Source organism: Bison bison, unplaced genomic scaffold (assembly GCF_000754665.1).
Source record: "Bison bison bison isolate TAMUID 2011002044 unplaced genomic scaffold, Bison_UMD1.0 scf7180017864277, whole genome shotgun sequence".
Lineage (NCBI taxonomy): Eukaryota > Metazoa > Chordata > Mammalia > Artiodactyla > Bovidae > Bison > Bison bison.
In genome coordinates, this window is record NW_011494849.1 from 1,345,309 (window position 1) to 1,359,430 (window position 14,122).

The 14,122-nt window shown below is 38.1% G+C and overlaps 1 pseudogene; it reads left to right on the forward strand.

Annotated features, from left to right (window-relative positions):
• Positions 1 to 6,573: 6,573 nt before the first annotated feature.
• Positions 6,574 to 7,525, forward strand: LOC104995147 (annotated as a pseudogene).
• The last annotated feature ends 6,597 nt before the right edge of the window (positions 7,526 to 14,122 follow it).

Here is a 14,122-nt window from a genome sequence, read left to right on the forward strand (position 1 = left end):
TGTGAGACATTACTTTGCCAACAAAAGTCCATCTAGTCAAGGCTATGATTTTTCCAGTGGTCATGTATGGATGTAAGAGTTGAACTATGAAGATGGCTGAGCACCAAAGAACTAATATTTTTGAACTTTGTTGTTGGAGAAGAGTCTTGAGAGTCCCTTGGACTGCAAGGAAATCCAACAAGTCCATTCTGAAGGAGATCAGCCCTGGGATTTCTTTGGAAGGAATGATGCTAAAGCTGAAACTCCAGTACTTTGGCCACCTCATGCAAAGTGTTGACTCATTGGAAAAGACTTTCATGCTGGGAGGGATTGGGGGCAAGAGGAGAAGGGGACGACAGAGGATGAGATGGCTGGAATGCATCACTGACTCAATGGACGTGAGTCTGAGTGAACTCCGGGAGTTGGTGATGGACAGGGAGGCCTGGCGTGCTGCAATTCATGGGATCGCAAAGAGTCTGACACGACTGAGCGACTGAATGGAAGTGAACTGAAACCTTACACATTATTTTGCCTCCATCACCATTCTCCAAATACAGAAACTTATCATCATCTAAAACTAAAACTGTACACCCATTACACAGTAACTCTCTAACTCCTCAATTCCATAAGCCATGGTTACCCATAATGTGCTTGCTGCATCTGTCAGTATGACTATTCTGGGTATCTCATAAAAGGGAGATCAGAAAATATTTCCTTTTTTTTTTTTTGGTCTGGTTGACTATACTTAGCTTATGTCTTCAAAATTCATCCATGTTATAACATGGATTAGAACATCCTTCCTTTTGAAAGCTGGTTTATATTCTATTGTCTGTACATAGCACAATTTGTCTATAACTTCATTACTTTTTGAGCATGTGGGTGGTTTCCACCTTTGGGTTATTGTGAATAATGCTCCTATGAACATGTACAAATATGCTATGTATTACATGGTATTATATCTCATTATCCAGATAGTGTTGAATCCTTGATCCAGGTTACACAGGTAGCAAGTATGGATTTTGAGGCTGAAATTCCAAACTGTAATTTAGAATCCAAGTTCTCATACAATACAGTGTTGTCATCCAGGGCCACCCCTGAACAATTGTAAAACAAAATCAGACAAAAGTGGAATGGACTGATTGGATCTCCTTGCAGTCCAAGGGACTCTCAAGAGTCTTCTCCAACACCACAGTTCAAAAGCATCAATTCTTTGGTGCTCAGCTTTCCTCACAGTACAACCCAGGGCCACCCCCAAACAATTGTAAAACAAAACCAAACAAAAGTGACAAGAACTGTATATGAGGTATGCAGTGTACCGTCTCTGATAATTGTTTTCCGGTATTTGTGCTCAAAGTCTGCTCAATCATATTTAGGGTTTAGAGGTAGAATTTGTTTTCATTTATAATGAAAGTTATTTGTAAAATATAATATTGCTTTAAAGTGTATCTCTTAAAAAATCTGATGAGGTATTTAAGTATTTATTCAAACCTTCAAAGTTCTGCTACATTATTTTTATGATAAATTTTCAATAGTTAGGTAAAAACTCTTGCTTGTATTATAAATAGGTTTTATGATATAAACAGTTAAATAGAAACATTTGGACATGAGTTGCGATCATATATTGAAAAAGGATCTGGACTGAAACTCAAATTATCAAGGTCTATAAGTTCCAATATCCTGTCAATTAAAAGTTTTCATCAAAATTGTACACATTACATATCATATATAAATTATTTGTTTTTTCATCTTATATTGTTGAATTTGGCATAGTGTAGATCTACTTAATTTTATTTTACTTATCATTGTGAGATAGTTATCATTGATTTATATTTTTGAGCATTTAAAAAATATATATGTTTTTATTGACTATGTTAAGAAAATGTGAAGAATCTCACAAGTGTTTGAAGGAAATATATTTATTTCTACTAATGTAAAATATTTATAAATTTTATAATTTTATATCATCCTGTGTCAAAATAAAAATTTGAAGAGTTTAGAATACTAGCTATGCTTTTTTTTTTTTTTTCTTTTATACAGAATCTTTATTCTGAATGTCATTTGTGTATTGACAGGAAAGACCGTGTTAGTTCCCTTGACTTCCACATGGACATCATGGCATGGATAAAATCTTCTAAGATTCTGTGAAATGGACTTCTCTTTGTTTTCTTATAAATTAACTCAGGACCACAAAGGCTCACAGTCACTAAGTGGGCAGTCATTGCCTTGATAATAGAAGAGTCTATAAACTTTCAGGGAAGCTTCTCTTGGGAGTAGAGTTCTTCTTGCCTATATTTAAGTGGCGAGAATTAGAGGAAAAGTTTCTTAACTTTGGTGCGTGTGTGCTCCGTTGCCTTTGTGATGTTATGAACTGTAGCCCACCAGGCCCCTCTGTCCATGGGATTTTCCAGGCAAGAATACTGGAGTGCGTTGCCCTTTCCTCCTCCAGGCAATCTTCTTCTTTTATTTATTTATTTATTTATTTTAATTAATTTTATTTTATTTTTAAACTTTACATAATTGTATTAGTTTTGCCGAATATCAAAATGAATCCGCCACAGGTATACATGTGTTCCCCATCCTGAACCCTCCTCCCTCCTGCTTTTAAGAACCTTTTAAGAGCCAAATATTTATTGATAACTTAAAACACATAAGATACACTCAGATTCGGAAGATACAATCAATAACAAGACATGTTTACTGCATTGAAAAATGCAGCGGAAAACCAGCTCTAAGCACATAACTGCTTTAAATGGTCAACAGGTCAAAGGGTTATACTCTCCTACAAGAAGCTGTCTTTTGAATGCTCAGAAGAACTTCTATACACTGTGAATATTTATTTTCCATTACAAATGCATATTTACCTTCTGTGTTTTGAGTGGAGATATTTAATGAAATATATATATAATGAAATGCTAGAGTCTGAACACAGGGCTCCTTTCAGTTCAGTTCAGTTCAGTTCAGTTCAGTCTCTCAGTTGTGTCTGACTCTTTGCGACCCCATGAATCGCAGCATGCCAGGCCTCCCAGTCCATCACCATCTGCCAGAGTTCACTCAGACTCATGTCCACTGAGTCGGTGATGCCATCCAGCCATCTCATCCTCTGTTGTCCACTTTTCCTCCTGCCCCCAATCCCTCCCAGCATCAGAGTCATTTCCAATGAGTCAACTCTTCACATGAGGTGGCCAAAATACTGGAATTTAAGCTTTAGCATCATTCCTTCCAAAGAAATCCCAGGGCTGATCTTCAGAATGGACTGGTTAGATCTCCTTGCAGTCCAAGGGACTCTCAAGAGTCTTCTCCAACACCACAGTCCAAAAGCATCAATTCTTTGGCACTCAGCTTTCTTCACAGTCCAACTCTCACATCCATACATGACCACTGGAAAAACCATAACCTTGACTAAACAGACCTTTGTTGGCAAAGTAACGTCTCTGCTTTTCAATATGTTATCTAGGTTGGTCATATCCCTCCTTCCAAGGAGTAAGCATCTTTTAATTTCATGGCTTAAGTCACCATCTGCAGTAATTTTGGAGCCTGAAAAGATAAAGTCTGACACTGTTTCCCCATCTATTTCCCATGAAGTGGTGGGACCAGATGCCATGATCTTTGTTTTCTGAATGTTGAGCTTTAAGCCCACTTTTTTCACTCTCTTCTTTCACTTTCATCAAGAAGCTTTTTAGTTCCTCTTCACTTTCTGCCATAAGGGTGGTGTCATCTGCATATCTATGGTTAATGGTATTTTTCTCCACAATCTTGATTCCAGCTTGTGCTTCATCCAGCCCAGAGTTTCTCATGATGTACTCTGCATATAAGTTAAATAAGCAGGGTGACAATATACAGCCTTGACATACTCCTTTTCCTATTTGGAACCAGTCTGTTGTTCCATGTCTAGTTCTAACTGTTGCTTCCTGACCTGCATACAGGTTTCTTAAGAGGCAGGTCAGTGGTCTGGTATTCCCATCTCTTTCAGAAGTTTCCACAGTTTATTGTGATCCACACAGGTAAATGGCAACCCACTGCAGTATTCTTGCCTAGAGAACCCCATGGCCAGGGGAATCTGACAGGCTGCAGTCCATGGGGTCACAAAGAGTTGGACATGAGTTAACAGCTGCACATTTTTTTATTCATGCATGTTAAAGTTCAGGCTTTGATTTTCTCATTTTTCTATGATCTGGAAGTATAAGGCTTCTGAGAAGGAAGTTTTGATGCTGATCTTGAGTTATCTGTCATTCCATCTGCAGTCTGATTACTCAGAAAATCTGAAATTCCTCTATCTCCTTCTCATTCAGTGTCTGCAAATGATACTTTTTTGTCAATTTCAAAGCATATACTATGCAGCTCATGATCTTTGCCATTTGCTATTTGCCTTTTTTTCAATCATTTCTTATTTTCACTTCTCTATACTTTTATTCTCCCTCTGATGTTTGAGTTCAAATTGGCTTGCCAGAGGCACTATGAAAATCTCAAGATCTTTACAAATGACAGTCTGGAAAATAAACACTGAGATGAAGCACATTTGAAGCAATTACATGAAAAATTGGTCCTACATCATATGTGAAAGACTCAACAATTTACTTTCCTTTAGTGAGAATTAACGTATTTCACACAGACTCATAACCCTAAGAACTTATAATTTGAATAAAATAACCAGTCTAAACTATTGGTTATTTTAATAAACAGGTGTCCTCTAACACATATAAATTCACCTGGTTAAAATAAAAAGGTTGTACCAGCAAAAATGTTAGGATTCCATTTAGGATAAAGCTTTCAATGACAAGAATTTGGAAACACACATATTTGGAAATAAAACTGCCTTCCCTGATAGTTCAGCAGGTAAAGAATCCACCTGCAGTTCAGGAGACCCCAGTTTGATTTCTGGAAAAAGGAAGATCTGCTGGAGAAGGGATTGGTTACCCATTCCAGTATTCTTGAGCTTCCATGGTGTCTCAGATGGTAAAAAGTATGTCTGCAAAGCAGGAGACCTAGGTTTGACCCCTGGGTTGGGAAGATCCCCTGGAGAATGAAATGGCCACCCACTCTTGGAGAATTCCATGGAGAGAGGAGACTGGCAGGCTACATTCCATGGGGTCACAAAGAGTAGGACACAACTGAGCAACTTTCACTTCACTTTCAATAGGAATAGGAGTTGGGATGTGACTTTCCAAAATTGTCTTGTGCTCATACTCAGACATTCAGTCACATCCAGCAATTTGTGACCCTATGTACAATAGCCCACTAGGCTCCTCTGTCCATGTTATCCACCAGGCAAAAATTCTGGAGTGCGTTGCTATTTTCTTATCCAGGAAATCTTCTCACTCAAAGGATTGAGCCCATGTTTCTTACACCTCCTGAATTTGCAGGCATATTCTTTAACATTAGCCCCACCTGGAAAGTTCAAGCCTAAGGAAAATCAAATAATATTTCTAGGCTTTTGGAAAGAATTATTTCCATTATAAAATGATTTAATTTAAAATCTTAATTTTGATATCTTAATTCAGTTATGACTAACAATGATCAGTTCTAAACAATTTTGGAAAGCAGAAAAAAAAATGTTTCTGTAGTACCCAATCCCTTACATTTTCTTTGTCCATTTTTTCCCTCCAATACCTAGTTTGTAATAAATGTTTATTTTTTGTATGTATTATTTGGGTGTATATATATTCAAACAAAATAATTATGTCATTCTGCTTTCTTTAATAGAAAGATTTCATACATTTTTATCTGTGCTCAGTTACTCTCTGATGAGTTTTGAAATTTAGTTTAATTAGAGTTTAATAAGCACTGAGGGTTTCACTGGTGGCTCAGATGGTAAAGAATTGGCTTGCAATTGAGTGGACCCAGGTTCAATCCCTGGGACAGGAAATCCCTGAGAGAAGGGTATGGCTACCCACTCCAGTATTCTTGCCTGGAGAAACCTATGGACAGAGGAGCCTAGTGGACTAAAGTTCATGCAGTTGCAAAAGAGAAAGACGCAGCTGAGTGACTAAGCATGAGCAAAAATAGGCATTGAAAAATAGGCAAAGAACCACTGCCTGGTTCTTTCACTGTTGTGGGTGACTTATTTATCAATTTTTGGAACTCAAAATTTTCAGAAAATTATTTATCTAAAGCTCAGCTTATAATTTTATGCCCTATGACTAGGTGTCACTTCACATAAAGATATAAAGAAAGTAATTAGACTTTGGTTATTTATATGGTAGATCTCAGAAGGCCAAAATGCACTTAGGAAAAAAAAAAAAGAAATGATATGTAAAGCAAAAAAATAGTTCTTTGTGAAAGATATTCTGGAGAAATCATCTTTTTTTCTCACTTGGTCCATAAACTTACAGATATACTCACTCATATAACAACCCAGTTGGAATACTGAAGTCTCATTAGTGGATTTGAAGCCCGGATTTGATAAAATGAATGGAGTGCTGTGTAAGGATATTGCAAAGTGTCATGTTCCAAAGGCTTGCTCTGTGTGAGATCCGATTGAACAAACACTCTCGAGAACAGCATTCCATATTTTGTACAAAGCATGTGATCTTCTCAGATTCATTACTGACCCCTTGGTTTGCAGCCTCTGATACCTGATCAACAGCTTCAGAACACATGGAAAATAGGAACAATGTAAGAGAGTTTGTCCTCCTGGGGCTCACACAAAACCCTGAGATGCAAAAAAGTTCTATTTATTTTATTCTTACTCATGTATATTATGACAATAATGGGCAATCTGCTTATCATGGTGACTCACAGCCAGCCTATCACTGGATTCCCCCACGTACTTTTTTCTGGCTTCTTTGTCGTTTATAGATGCTGTCTATTCTACCACCATTGCTCCCAAAATGATCATCGACTTGCTTAAGGACAAAAAGACTATTTCCTTCCAGGCTTGTATGACTCAGATCTTTATAGATCATTTAACTGATGGTACTGAAGTCACTCTTCTGGTGGTGATGGCCTATGACCAATATGTAGCCATCTACAAACCTCTTCATTATTTGATCATCATGAATCAGAGGGTATGTGTCCTCATGCTGCTGGTGGCCTGGACTGGAGGCTTTCTGTACTCACTGGTTCAATTGCTCTTTATTTATCAGCTCCCTTTCTGTGGCCCCAATGTCACTGACAACTTCCTGGGTGACATGTAGCCTTTACTGAAACTTGCTTGTGCTGATACCCACCTCATTGGACTCTCTATGATAGCTAATAGAGGGAAATTTGCAGTGTTGTCTTCTTCAACCTCTTAGTGTCTTATGGGGTCATATTAAACTCCCTGAAGACTCATGGTTTGGAAGGGAATCACAAAGCCTTCTACACGTGTACATCTCATATAGCTGTGGTCATTTTATTATTTGTTCCTTGTATCGTTCTGTATGCAAGGCCTAATGCGAACTTTTCCATTGATAAATCCATGATGGTGGTCGTAACTTTCATAACTCCTATGTTGAATTCTTTAAGCTACACTTTGAGAAATGCATAGATGAAAAATGCCATGAGGAAACTCTGGAGTAAAAATGTGATCTTAGTTGGAAGAGGGAGTTTTCCATCATGTAGGATGTGAAAGTAGTTTTTTTTTTTTTTTCCCCAGAATCAAAGAATTGTCACTCTCAGTGACTATATTTCGAAAATCATTTCCTTTGGTTTATCTATCCTGTTTATTCTGAAACCACTATATAAATTAAACTTTAAGTGGAACATTTTATAGTCCTGAGAGGCCAAGAGAATCACATAAACCTCTAGATATATAACATACTGTATTAAGATTCTTTAGTAACAACAACTTTTTTTCTATTGGAAGATTTTATTTGTGGGTGTTGATACTTGTCTGGTACTGAGAAATATGACCTAGTAGAAAGATCTCTTTTAGTCCAAGAAAGAGAAATTGGAAATTTAAATTTCTGATTGCTAAAAAAATTATTAATCTATCAATAAAAATAAATCAAGTAATTTAAAATTTCACAGACTTTGTCCATAGAGGAAGATAAAATAATTAGAAATTAACATTCTTTATTCTGTAATGGTGGTGTATGGTGGATTTTGTCTATTCAAATCAAGTTTTGCACTGAAAATTTCAAATTTTAACTCCATTCTGTGCAGCTTTTTCAGTTGACCTCCTCTGATTCCAGTTAAGCTATTTCAAATCCTGAAAGATGATGCTGTGAAATTTCTGCACTTAATATGCTAGCAAATTTGGAAAACTCAGCAGTGGCCACAGGACTGGAAAAGTTCAGTTTTTATTCCAATCCCAAAGAAAGGCAATGTCAAAGAATGCTCAAACTAATGCACAGTTGCTCTCTTCTCACACGCTAGTAAAATAATGCTCAAAATTCTGCAAGCCAGGCTTCAGCAATATTTGAACCGTGAACTTCCAGATGTTCAAGCTGGTTTTAGAAAAGGCAGGGGAACCAGAGACCAAATTGCCAACATCTGCTGGATCATCGAAAAAGCAAGAGAGTTCCAGAAAAACATCTATTTCTGCTTTATTGACTATGCCAAATCCTTTGACTGTGTGGATCACAATAAACTGTGGAAAATTCTTCAAGAGATGGGAATACCAGACCACCTTATCTGCCTCTTGAGAAATTTGTATGCAGGTCAGGAAGCAACATTTAGAACTGGACATGGAACAACAGACTGGTTCCAAATAGGAAAAGGAGTACATCAAGGCTGTATATTGTCACCCTCTTTATTTAACTTATATGAACTTATATGCAGAGTACATCATGAGAAACGCTGGATTGGAAGAAGCACAAGCTGGAGTCAAGATTGCCAGGAGATATATCAATAACCTCAGACATGCAGATGACACCACCCTTATGGCAGAAAGTGAAGAGGAACTAAAAAGCCTCTTGATGAAGGCGAAAGAGGAGAGTGAAAAAGTTGGCTTAAAGTTCAACATTCAGAAAACAAAGATCATGGCATCTGGTCCCACCACTTCATGGGAAATAGATGGGGAAACAGTGGAAACAGTGTCAGACTTTATTTTTGGGGGCTCCAAAATCACCGCAGATGGTGACTGCAGCCATGTAAGTAAAAGACACTTACTCCTTAGAAGAAAAGTTATGACCAACCTAAATAGCATATTGAAAAGCAGAGACATTACTTTTCCAACAATGGTCCGTCTGGTCAAGGCTATGGTTTTTCCAGTGGTCATGTATGGATGTGAGAGTTGGACTGTGAAGAAAGCTGAGTGCCGAAGAATTGATGCTTTTGAACTGTGGTGTTGGAGAAGACTCTTGAGAGTCCCTTGGACTGCAAGGAGATCCAACCAGTCCATTCTGAAGGAGATCAGCCCTGGGGTTTCTTTGGAAGGAATGATGCTAAAGCTGAAACTCCAGTACTTTGGCCACGTCATGTGAAGAGTTGACTCATTGGAAAAGACTCTCATGCTGGTAGGGATTGGGGGCAGGAGCAGAATGGGACGACAGAGGATGAGATGCCTGGAATGCATCACTGACTCGATGGACCTGAGTCTGAGTGAACTCCGGGAGTTGGTGATGGACAGGGAGGCCTGGCATGCTGTAATTCATGGGGTCGCAAAGAGTTGGACACAACTGAGTGACTGTACTGAAACTGAACTGATACTTGAAATACCTTTAACTCATTCATATCACTCCAGAGTCTGTCTACTTTAAACTATCTTGGTACAGGTTTTTAATGCAATAAATGTTTAACATTTTGGATATATGTTTTTTTGTTTTATGTAATGAATGGCTTTCTGACTCTCTGTAAATGATGTTAGTTCCTTAAGTGATGAAATCAAATTGTCCTCTCTTTTTGCAGTAGCCTTTGGCAGTTTGGGGAATCAAATATTGTATTACAAAGATCATTATTGTCCCCCCCCCCCACCCGGCTTCACTGGGTCTTCACTGCAGTGCACAGGCTTTTCTAGTTGCAGCCCACAGGCTTCTTTAATTGTGGCACTCTGTCCCCAGAATGCTTTGCTCAGTAGTTGTGTTGCATGGGCTCAGGCTGTAGGCTTAGATGCTCCACAGCTTTTGATATCTTAGTTCTCCATCCAGGGATCAAACCCATGTCTCCTGAGTTAGAAGAAAGATATGTAACCACTGGTCCACCAGGGAAGTCCTACGACTTAGAGACTGAATAGTAACAACATGTGATGATGGATCTGCAAGCTGGGAAAAAGGTGTTCACCAGCTTCCAACCCTGCAATAGCCTTGATCTGGGACTTTCAACTTCCAGAACTGTGAAAAAACATTTGCCCGTCTTCTAAGCTACACAGTCTATAGTATTTTGTTAAGGCAAACCAAACTGGCTAAAATGATGGTGATAATAAGGCTGCTGCTCATGTATAATACAGGTTTGGTGAACAGAGGTCTGAATTGAATCTGATTCAATTCAGGGAAAAAACAAAAACAACAAAAAGCAAAACAAACAAACAAACAACTAGCCAATCCAATCACCAGGGATGTGGAAAATTTCCAAATCCAGATCTTGAATAAAGGAGACATAAGGTATTTTTAAATAATAACCTTGTAATATCACCATTATACGTCGGGTAGATCTTCAATCTAATCTTTCTCTGAGGGATCTGAGGTCACTGACCAGAGTGTAATTGTGATCAGGACAAATCAATTCCATTCAGTCGCTCAATTGTGTCTGACTTCTTGCGACACCATAGACTTCAGCACACAAGGCTTTCTGTCCATCTCTAACTCCCAGAGCTCTCTCAAACTCATGTCTGTTGAGTCAGTGATGCCATCCAACCATCTCATCCTCTGTTGTCGGCTTCTCCTCCTGCCTTCAATCTTGCCCAACATGAGGATCTTTTCCAATGAGTCAGTTCTTTGCATAAGGTGGCCAAAGTATTGGAGTTTCAGCTTCAACATCAGCCCTTCCAATAAACATTCTGGACTGATTTCCTTTAGGATTCACTTATTGGATTGACTTGCAGTTCAAGGGACTCCCAAGAGTCTTCTCCAACACCACAGTTCAAAAATATCAATTCTTTGCTGCTCAGCTTTCTTTATAGTCCAATTCTCATATCCATACATGACTACTGGAAAAACCATAGCTTTGACTAGATGGACCTTTGTAGGCAAAGTAATGTCTGTTTTTTAAATATATTGTCTGGGTTTGTCATAGCTTTTCTTCCAAGGAGCAAGTGTCGTAATTTCATGGCTGCAGTCACCATCTGCAGTGGTTTTGGAGACCAAAAAGGTAAAGTCTGTCACTGTTTCCATTGTTTCCCCATTTATTTGCATTGAAATGATGGGGCAAGATGCCATGATCTTAGTTTTCTGAATGTTGAGTTTTAAGCCAACTTTTGCACCTTCCACTTTCACTTTCAACAAAAGGCTCTTTAGTTCTTCTTACTGGAAATTATTTGAAGTAGATTCTAAGCTAAAGCTCATGGCTGTTTGCCAGAATGCCACTCTTCTCCACTGATCAGAAAACAAATTGATATGTTTTGTAACAAATACACTGTCATATTTTATTCCAGAAAATACAGGTTTATTTCAGAACAGCAAGAATTGCAATTGGCGACCTAGATAGTCAGGGACAGGGAAACTTGGTGTGCAGTTTATGGGGTTTGCAAAGAGTCAGACACGACTTAGTGACAGAACAACAACAACCATGGCAAACCATGTGCAATTTTTCCCAAGGCAAGGGAATGCTTTTAGAGAAGGGAAAAGAGAGTTAAGGGGTGGGGATCTAGTAAATAAAGAGCCTGTGGCTTTTCATCGGTTAAGCCCTTGCCAGCAAAGAGGAACATTTCTTCTCCCTTTTGTTTTGCTATGTTATAGGCTATAAGAGTTCCCCATTCTGGTTTCCCAGCTCCATAATTAAGTATTTGTTTATTCATTTATTTTAATGTGAGAGAATCTTGGCCCAAAGCTCTCCTAGTGGGTCAGTTCTGAATATCTGATAGACTACATGTATTCTAAAGAAGGTGTACATTTCCATATTGAGTTCTTGGTGTTTGAGCAGTTTTCATAGTGACTGAGTAGAAGTATTTGGAACTAATTTATCGTTTCACATTGGTAAGCAAAAAGCAGATCCACATTGTTGTGCAACCAAAGAGATTTGATGAATTCAGGGACTAAGTCTTATCCTGTTCCCATCTAAGTTACTTGTTTGGTTTAGGAAGCAAATGAAGAGACTGGATAAGTCAGTGTGGAAACTGGAAGCTTTAACAAAAAATTCTATATTACTAATCTTTACCTTGTATTACTTTTCTTTATATGAGTAAATCCTATAAGAGTGTCAAGAGATTTATTTTTGTATCTCTTGTATTTGTATTTTGTATCTCTCAATCTCTTTAATTCACTCCTCAGATCTTACTTGGGAAAAAAAAAAAAAACACATGAAGCTCATAGAAGTAATGGCATAGATCATGTGGGCATGTCTTTTGTTTTAATTAGTCTGTAACAAATGGGAATATCAGCTATTCCATGTAGGGAGAAGATAAAACAGGTTAGAATTTAATGAAAACTTAATTCTTGCTTTAAACTGCTTGAACAAAATATGCAATTTTAGAAATGTTTCTTTCTTTCATAGGTCTCAGTTTTTCCATATGCAAAACAAAATGAATGAATAACTTTCGAATACAGTAATTACTCTCTCATGTTCCTGCTCAGTCACTCAGTAGTGGTCCACTCTTTGTGATCCCATGGACTGCAGCCTGCCAGGTTCCTCTTTCCATGGGATTTCTCAGACCAGAAAACTGGAAGGGGTTACCATTTCCTTCTCCAGAGGATCTTCCCACTCAAGAATTGAACTTGAGCCTCATGCATTGGCAAGCAGACTCTTTACCACTGAGACCGCATGGAGCTCACAGCCTTACCTGCTTACTGTGGTGACTATGATATACAGCCAGACTTTGCACACTCTGTGAAGTATTCCTTCCTGGTCTTCTTGTCATTGGTAGACACCTGCTATTCCTCTTCACAATCCGTAAAATGCTAGCTGATTTACTCTCTGATTCAAAAGTTGTGTAATTCAGAGACTTCCCTGGTGATCTAGTAATTAAGAGCCCACACTTTCACTCCAGACTCATGGGGTTCGATCCTTGGTTGGAGAACTAAGATCTCCAAAAAAGAAAAGAAAACCTATATAATTCAGTGGCTGAAGGTAACAGGATTGTGGAAGAGGAATAGCAGGTTGTCTGTGACAGTGCCAATGTAGGTGATAAGTATCATCAAAAACAGAATTCTTTGTATCTAAGGATTCTGTGCAGCTCCCATTAGAATGAATTGAGTCACTTGAATTGTATCTTCTTTCATTTCAGTGATATGATGAATTCGGAAGTGGGGACTTAATGAAATAAGACAATGTTTTCAACACCAAGGTAATAAGAAGTTAATGCTTTGGGTTTTCAGATATGTCCAAAACATTTCAGCAATAAGAAAATATTTGTTCCCATGGTATGCAAAAGGAAAAAAAAACATGTTACTTTCTCCATTTCACTGACAGTATTTTTTATTTATTTATTTTAACTTTTTATTTATTTGCTTGTTTTAATTGGAGGCTAATTAGTTTACAATATTGTCATGGGTTTTGGCATACATTGACGTGAATCAGCCACAGGTGTACGTGTGTCCCCCATCCCAAAGCACCTTCCCACCTCTGTCGCCATCCCATCCCTCTGGGTTGTCCCAGTGCACCGGTTTTGGGTGCCCTCTTTCACGCATCAAATTTGGACTGGTGATCTATTTCACATATGGTAATGTACATGTTTCAATGATATTATCTCAAATCATTCCACCCTTGCCTTCTCCCACTGATATTATTTTATTTTATTTTTAAATTTTTAATCATAAAATAATTGCTTTACTATGTCGTGTTGGTTTCTGCCATACAACAACATGTATCAACCATAAGTATACATATAGCTCCTCTCTTTTGAGCCTCTCTCTTAATTCCCCCACCGTCTCACCCCTCTGGGTCATCATAGAGCACCAGGCTGAGCTCCCTGTGTTATACAACAACTTCCCACTAGTTATATATTTTTAAGCATGGTAATGTATATATTTCAATGCTACTCTCTCCATTTGTCCCACCATCTCCTTCCCCTATTGTGTCTACAAGTCCATTCTTTATGTCTGTGTCTCTATTTCTGCCCTGCAATCAAGTTTATCAGTACCGTTTTCCTAGATTCCATATCCAGGACATGGAACCAACTTAGATGTCCATC